We start from the raw sequence: 8,846 nt of genomic DNA on the forward strand, positions 1-8,846 counted from the left end.
ATCTTAGTTATATTGAATATATGGAATGCATTGAATGAGGACTGAGAGAGCATTTCAGACAGGAAAGTTAACGAAGAGGAATGTGACATGAGTGTTTTGAGTGGGTCCTGCGTGCACCTTCAACTGGGACATTCCTAAGACACTTCACACCCTGCCTCCACGGCATTGTTCCTGACACTCAGACCATCATTTTTAGCTAAATATTGACCCATGTCCTTGACATTTCACAAAAGAGTGGACAAATGAAATGTGTGTGTGTGTGTGTGTGTGTGTGTGTTTTAAAAGGCGAGTAAGAATGGGGTATTTGAGAAATGCTTCAGACTAAACACTGATAAATCAGTTTAAACTAAATAACTGAAGAAAAAAAATCTTCAAACCACAGCCAAACACCTGAGGGAATCTAAACAAAAACAGAATATCTCCTGTCTTAGCTGCAAGGAATAAAGGCATTAGAGTAGAACCAACATCAAAGCTTCAGGTTTGAACCAGGGAGACTTCCTGATCCTGCTCCTGCCAGCCAATATCAGCCTGTGGAACATAATTCCTTTTGTCTGCATCTCTAAAAAGGCACACTGGCATATCCAGTGGTCTGGGGAGATACTTTATGGCATCCTTTGACAGGGCACCTCATGTTTAAAGGCAAGGATCGCGTATCTGTGTGGCTATTTTGCCTTCTCCTGTCACATGGAATCTTACCTTTCATGTGGTTCAATGGACTGTTCAGTCGATACTCTTTTTGCCCATATCTGCTTGTGTGAACTCTCTCTCACACACACACACCATACATGTCTGTCTGTGCACACACACAGTCCGACAGCCAGCCTGAAACACACGCACACGCCCCCCTCTTGTCACATGTCCCTTAAAGAGAAGCCTCGATTGTTTGCACAGTTTTAAATATGGGCTGGTCAAGAATACCTGTGACATTTAGAATGCATGATGGAACCCAACACTGATACCCAGAGGGCCGTAGTGTATGCAGCCACTGAGAGCAGACACATTGTGATGCAGGACGGAAAGAGTACAGGGTTACATTTAATTTGGATAGTCTGCAGCACAGACTGTCTCAGTGGGCACTGGAGATAAAAGGCATGACTCCTGCCCATTAAGGGTCTGGTGACTTAACATGTACAAATACTCCAAACTACCTTGCTTAATGGATGGTTGAGAGCATAGCGGGAGCTTGTGTGCATATGAGCTTAAAATAAATCTATACTTAAAAAATAAACCCGATATGGAACAATCTCAAACTATGGATTCCGCATGACCATCGCTACGGAAATGAAGTGAAGAGAAATAAGCTTTATGTGCTCATGGGAAAATGACAGGATCTTGTATTTCAGTTCATGACACATGGCATCAAAGCTCAATGTGTTGCATTTCCATTTTTGTTTAGGATTTTTTGTTTTATTTATTTTTTTGACTTAGTGTTCCCTGAAGTTCATCCAGTGAAGAGCCTGTTGGTGAGTGTCAGAGGGAGGGTGAGGCCGCTGTTTGTCTTGGTTACAAAGTACTACAGTCATTACCAACTGTTGCTATGGACAGACACTGGTGGAAAAGTACTGAGTCTCCATGGTAATGGTGGTACCAGTGAGACAAAAACTATGTTGGGTATGCAATGGAAATACCTACTGCTTGCCAAATGTCACACACAGGCCAGATGTTCTTAGTATGCTGCAAAATATTACTGATTGCAAAAATGTCTCATTTGATGTTGCAAGGTAGATAAGTTCATCATATTCCTCCATTTTGACTTTCCACCTGTCTTGACAATAGTATTTGTTTCCACAGAGTTCCATATAAACAGAAACCAAAAAACATCAAATTACAAGATATGGCTTATTTCATCATTTAGTAATTTCCTGGAATTTTACTTGCTCTGCCTTAAAATGAGACAATTGTTGTAAAAAACATGAAACTAAATGAGAATATCATGCTTGAGTCAGGATGAGCAACAGTGTGTGGCCAAACGTAAGTTGAGAAATCCTGGCAGGACCAACATTTTTGCAAAGAAACTGGCATCAGCTCTGGACTGTAAAAGCATTAGGTCTCCAAAACGATTTTACAGTGAACTGCACCCCGAATACTAGCATATGTCTTTAAACACAAAGCAAGCAGTGAGTTGGGATGGCCTTCATCAATGTATTAGCCCAATGCTATACCCACTGGAAGTGTTACATTTAGGAAATTACTTTTGCTAATTGCCTCCCACCCCTCACATATCTGCCGGAGTGATAAACTAAAACCTGAAATATTTTCATAGGGCCTGAAAAGAAGGACAAAAAAGAGCAAACTCCACTGGTCCTGACCTCACTTTCCTCTGCCTATCCATTGTTGCCACTGTTCAGTGTTGATTTATCTGGCCAACTGCTGCCACATTTTTTTTCTCCTGTGTGAATGTCTGTTTTTTCATGACCCAGTAGAAGATGATGGGCTGACAGCACACACATACATCAACTCCAGTACATGCTCATGTCAAACTCCACACATACTGCACACATGTGCTGTCAGACCCCACACAAACTCCACACTGTCAAACTCTGCACAAACTCTACACACATAATGTCAATCTCCACACACATGCTGTCAAACTCTACACACAGATGTCAAACTCACATGCGATGTCAAACAGAGTTGACTGGTGGCTATTCACAGCCATGGTTTGTTCTAATTCTATTAGAACTAACAAGGATTTTCCCTTTCTGTGGTCAAATAGATCTTCTTTTTTTTTGAAGATACGCGCTCAGTAAATCTTTGACGTGATTCTTTTAAGCGTCATGGAATGTAACGATTCAATTTGTTTCACTCCGCTTGCAATTAGCCACAGTGAGACAGGATGATATGAATAGGAGTCTTTGTGCCTCTTATCTCTTCCTGTATTTACAACCTCTTCTCGGATTGGTCTCCTCACTGGCTCTCCTGTTCCTATTCTCTCTGTGTAAAACTCTCTCCATCAAGGGGCCCTTGTCTTAGTGACGGACAGAATCCACACAATATCCACAGATATATGTCCATCTGTGTATGTAAACATTTGCTTGTGTGTGTCAAAGGTGTGTGTGTGTGTGTGGGAGTCTGCGCTCACCCTGACCGATCTCAACACATGTGACACCTGCAGGAGTCAAGCCCCAGAAGAGTTGCCATGGTGAAATGTTTGCCTTGGACGTGACGAGGTGGGTTCGTCAGCAGTCGGCGGCTGGGAGCGTTAGTGCGAGTGACCTGTGAACTTTCTGACAGCATGGTCGTTTCTAGGGAGGTGTCGCCAAAGGTACAGCAGTTCATCATGACCTGTGCCGATTGATTGCGTGATGAGATAGAGGTATGCCAGTCACCTTTGACCCCACGACCCTGACTCTGACTCATGGCCACTCTCCCTGATAGGGTTCTTATCACAACACAATCAGCCAGAAGGGCATCACAAAGTCAGCCAGCGAGGTAGCCTATATTACCCTTTGATTGATAATATTGCAGGTTTATAACAGTTTTCTTTTTTGAAAGGTAATAGATTTTTCACCTCCAAGCACATAAAAAACAAAGGGCGTGTAACTCATTAGCGACAACTTTCTAGTCTAAATGTATTCTGGCATAAATGCACATGATGGTCATTTGCCAACATTAACAGTAAACATACAAGCATTTAACCATAATGCAAATGGCATTTTGAGTTGGTTGATGTAATCTCTCATAAGGATTCGATCAGCACTTTGGCGAATGGCAGTATCAAAGTGCCTTTCCCCGTGATGGATTGATTTAGGTGTGACAGCTGGCCGTTCAGCCCCATGTTTTACTGACCTGCTGCTCTTGACACCGTCCTCCCACACAGGTCGACCCCCACACAAGCAGCGATGAGCTACAGCGAGGATACTGACCCCTGCCAGCTTCGGGTGTGATAAAAGACCAGGAGGCAAGATGGATGATCATGTTCCCCTTAATTAAAGTCCAGCGATAACCCCAATCTTCCCCCCCCACACGCTTAGGGAAAGGCCTGGAAGCTTCCGGATGGTCCATTAGAGCAGATCCATCATGTGCTGCCCTGTCTAAAGTGGGGACGTGTTCATTAAACCTCACAGACCAGATTTGCATGTCGTGTACAAGATCAGGCTAAGATATTGTAATGGAGGTGACCAGGCGTCCCACTCTGCGTTATACTGCACAGCATTTTGGCCCTTTGTTCCACATCCCACACATTGCGATAATGTCCTGCATTTCCATTAGTCATTTGGTGTTAAATTGTCAGAAATAAGAACACGTGATACATTGTTGTACCCTCCTAGCACATGAGCTGCTTATGCCGTTACGGCATAGTTTATACTCTGTTTAATAGTGCTACATGAAAGGCAGCTCGTACAAATGCAGAATTTGCCGTATTCGACTGGTAGCTTTAGTGCTGCATTGGGCCAAAGTGTTGCATGTTTTTTTTGTGACTGGGGCAACTCAGCTTTCTGTGCACGGAGGGAAACTAGCCTTCTTCTCCCTCCCTCCCTCCCTCTGTCTGCAGCCAGACCAGTCTGAATGCTAAGTTTGAGGAGATCTCTGTTCATGATTACATGATCGTGCTGTGGTGCATCACCAAGGCCTTGTTTCTATCCGACTGGTTTGGTTGAGTGGAGACCTTCTGATTCACTGCGCAGGTAGGTGTGGCCTTAGGGTGCAGCGCTACGGCGGCACAGTTGAATAGGCCTGCAGTCCAGCTTTTCTAAAAGCCTGGCTTTCATCACAGGATGTGAGGAGTGACTGGGAAGAAGATGTGGCGGTCCAAGTCTCTTGTGGCGTCTCTCAGCTCAGACAGGCCCAAACACTGGTACTGGTACTGGGACTGGTACCTCAAATGGCAACCGTATCAGGGCTGGATCAGTGCTAGTTCTGGCCCTGGTGAACCCCACAGCCAGCTGCTGTGCTCGGGACAACCTCTGTCTGTTTATGCCTGTGCTGGCACCCCTCTTCACTCCTGTTGATGCATGTGTGTTTGTTCCATACGTGTTCCCATCTGTAGGACATGACAGTAATGTTTGCTGATTAATTGACCTTCATTACAAGGCTGGGCTCTGTGCGCACTGAACGAATGTTGTGGTGCTTTAAAAGGCTGCCTAATGAAACGAGGATCATTACTTCTGGTGGTGATGCTGGAGCTTTGTCCTTCAGTGTTAGAATCTAATGGCTCAGTCTGTGAACTGGATAAATTAATTGTGGAATAAAGAGTGAGTTTGTAAAACAGGGACTGTGTAGGTGACTGTTGACAACACGTGTGTGTGTGTGTGTGTGTGTGTGTGTGTGTGTGTGTGTGTGTGTGTGTGTGTGTGTGTGTGTGTGTGTGTGTGTGTGTGTGTGTGTGTGTGTGTGTGTGTGTGTGTGTGTGTGTGTGTGTGTGTGTGTGTGTGTGTGTGTGTGTCTGTGTGTGTGTGTCTGTGTGTGTCTGAAATGCCTTTGTGTGACTTCAACTGGTGCTGGCTATGAGGGGTGATGTTTGAAACCCAGGAGTCACTTCACAGAACATGAACTGTCTAAATGTGTAATTGTAACCGTATGATTGTAAAGACAGCCTCATAAACCCTTTTTAATGTGAGGTAAGGAAGGCCAAGAGGCACCTGTTCACACACCATGAATTTTAGCCTGCAAACAGAAATGTCCTTACTGTTTTTTTCCGGCCCTGGGATGAAAAGCTGTTTGTTTTGTGAACTTAGCTCTTGGTGAACCTCTCACATGCATTAAGTGGCAACTGCCTGTTGTGCAAACAAGACTTACGTGTTAAATGATCATCTTTCAAACATTTCCTCTGACAAAAAGAGTCTATAGACCATTCAGCCTATTGATGATTGAAGTCAACTATTTCTTTACGCTGCTCAGAGCGCCACTGATTTCACAAATAGATAGTGGGGAGGTGTGCCCAAACGAGAGCAAACAGTAAAAATAAGCAGTGTAACGCACATTCTGAGACAAACTCCAGATCCACTCCCATCTATCACAGAGGACTCCCAATAAACGCCTAAACACGAAAGACTGATTCCCCAGTCTCCCCCACCCTTACACCCTGAGCTTTAGCCAGACGTGTTCGCTTCGGCCCTCCGGGGTCTCTTGCCAAAGTCGGGCCTTTTTGATTCGCTGTTTTGGCAGAGTTATGATTTGGCCAGGGCACACAGTGTGCATTCCCCGACCTGTGAGCATAGAGGGGAACTCTGTCTTCGGCTCACTGAAGTATAACATCACAATTAATGGGTGATGGTACGACCAAGGCCACATTCTTTTGCCATACAGATTGATCTGGAACGTCTTGTGTTTGTAATATTTTTATCTAGCTCTGGTAAGCGGATCAGGGAGGTGAAGTATTTATGAAGTATCTCCAATGAGAGTTTTGTTCGGTGTCCTTTCTTTACCAAAACACTTTTTCTGATAACAATCTACTGATAAAGTATGTCTCTAAATCTCAAAATTTTGTTTGCTCTCCTGAATTGTACAACCATAACCATGATTTGTTAAGATAAGTGGTGTTTTTATTATTATAGTGGTGATTTTACATCTGTGCCTAAAAACAGGCTGCATCCAAGATGGTGTTTTGTGGGCTCAAACTAAAAATTAAGTTGTGCTTGTGCTACAAACCTTTAAAAAAGTGAGTCTTTCTCATTTCCACGCTCTTTAGTTTGCTTTATGGGTCTGTTGTAGTTTGTCCGGTTCCACAAACCCAACATTTGAGACGAGCAAGGGTGAAACGATAAACCACTAGTGGGCAGGGCTACCACTGGGGCTCTGCGAAAGACTTCTTTGTTTACTGTTTGTTCTGGGTCATTTGTTTGCCTAAACTCAAAAAGGGGAGGGGGGTGGTGGATGAGAGTAAAGCCTCTGAGTCGTGGCTGCCAGACTCCTGGTGTAAGGCTACTTTGCCGACTGTCTCAGACAGGTTTCTAGGTCAAGGCAAATCGCTGAAATACACACCTTTCTCAAGGAATGTGAATTTGTGCCAATGTATTCATGGACCTGCAGATATGTTTACATTCCTGTTTACTATTTGACGTTAAGGGTCTCCTGAACTTGCCCAGCATGTGCAGAATCAGTGGGTGAAACCAAGATACACATTCTTAGCCGATTACCTGTGCCCTAGATTTACACCTCGTCCGGTTCAGACATCCATGTGAGAGCTCTAAATGTAAACACAACCTCTTAGAGACGTGCTCTCCAAGTGTTTCAACCCAAACGCCCTTATGACGGAGGAGAAAGGTGAACTGCAAATGAACCAGGGGATGTGCGTATGGAGGAAGGGTTTGTGTAAAATTTTACATTCAAGAAAAAAAGAACCCTGAATGCAATGTAAGACTGAAAACAGGAAATTGAGTCTAAAACCTGAAGTTCTGCCCTGCAAATCGGATCAAACTTTCGCTTCCCATTTGCAAACAACTGCATCCTGGGACAAACCGACCCTCTTTGTTCTGCCGTCTGTTAAGGGCGGCCGGGAGGGTGATCAGAAAAAGTCCTGCTCCGCGTAGTGAGCCAAATCCCAGGCTGGACCGCATGTCACCTGTATCAAAGTAAATGCCACAAAGCCCATGCAGTCCAAGGACAGGGCGTATCTTGGGCAGAGTCCCACAGGACATTCTGTGTCCTTTCATGTACCACTCACATGTCCCAGCCCCAGGGCATTGATCTCTGTCGTTCTGAAGACTTTCTGTTCTAAGCACTGATGTTCAACTAAATCTTGTTTCCCTCTCTTCCTCTCAGTGAATCTCTCTGCTTCTCACTCTGTCTGAATGTGTGTGTGTGTGTTGTTATTGTTGTTGTTTGGTCTCTATTCTGGCACTGTCCTGCTCCAGATTGAAAGTGACTTTATTGGAGAGTTCAAGCGCATTAGAGGGCAACAGAACAGACCCAGTCAGATGGCAACGTCCAGCCACCTAACAATAGTCCTTTGTGGGACTTGTATGCCTGGGAAGAACTGATCTCAATCCAAGCACAACATGAGGGGCCACTTGTTATGAAAACATTGTATTAGAATGCCACAGCCTTCGAGAGATTACCGGTAATCACTGGAGTCAGTCCTCTAGTCTGCCTACCTGTACCTAGAGTAGGTTGGATGTTTGTTAGGAGTTCCTTATTTACCTATTAAACACTGTGCCTTCCTTAGTATACGGTTTGTTTGCAAACATAACAGCTGTAGATTAGTCCCACTTTGCGCTCACCGAGACAGGACTTGTGAGTGTTACCCTGCAACATCAAAGGCACTAGAACACCTACTGCTGCTCTTAATCATCTTAATCCGAGGAGCTCACGTGACGTGTAAGGCATGAAAGCCTCTTGATTCAGCTGATGAAGCACGTTCCTCTTTCTTTCTTTTTTTTAAACGTCAATTTTAAAATAAGTCAATCTCAACCAGTTTAATGAGATTTACAGTGTCCAACATCACAAAATGGCAGTTTCAAATTTAAACGCTACAGTTTCACACAGTGAAACATTTTTCTAGCAGTTTAACTGGATGTGTATTGGGGGAAGAAACAAACTGTAGTCTTTCATGATGACTGGTGCTGGTGGTGAGTGTGGATAACTTGTAACCAAAGATAACCTTAAGCATGCAACAGACAAAGGCCAGTGGCATAAATGACCCATATAAAACAAATGTGTCCATTGAATGTTTGCTGAAGGTTAAGAGGCAGTACAGTGACACTCAGATGAACTCTTGTTTACGGTGAGGTAATAACTGAAACCCAAACCATCCCTGCAATAGACATCACGGTAAACCTTTGTCTTACTCTAAAGGGTCTTTTATACTCGGTTTTTACGCATAAACGTAACACGTAAGTTACACGTAAGTTCCATAAACGCAGTTGTTTTGATTTATAGTTCCTTTAGGTTCCCCAAGGGTTGTG

Source organism: Clupea harengus, chromosome 17 (assembly GCF_900700415.2).
Source record: "Clupea harengus chromosome 17, Ch_v2.0.2, whole genome shotgun sequence".
NCBI classification, from domain to species: domain Eukaryota; kingdom Metazoa; phylum Chordata; class Actinopteri; order Clupeiformes; family Clupeidae; genus Clupea; species Clupea harengus.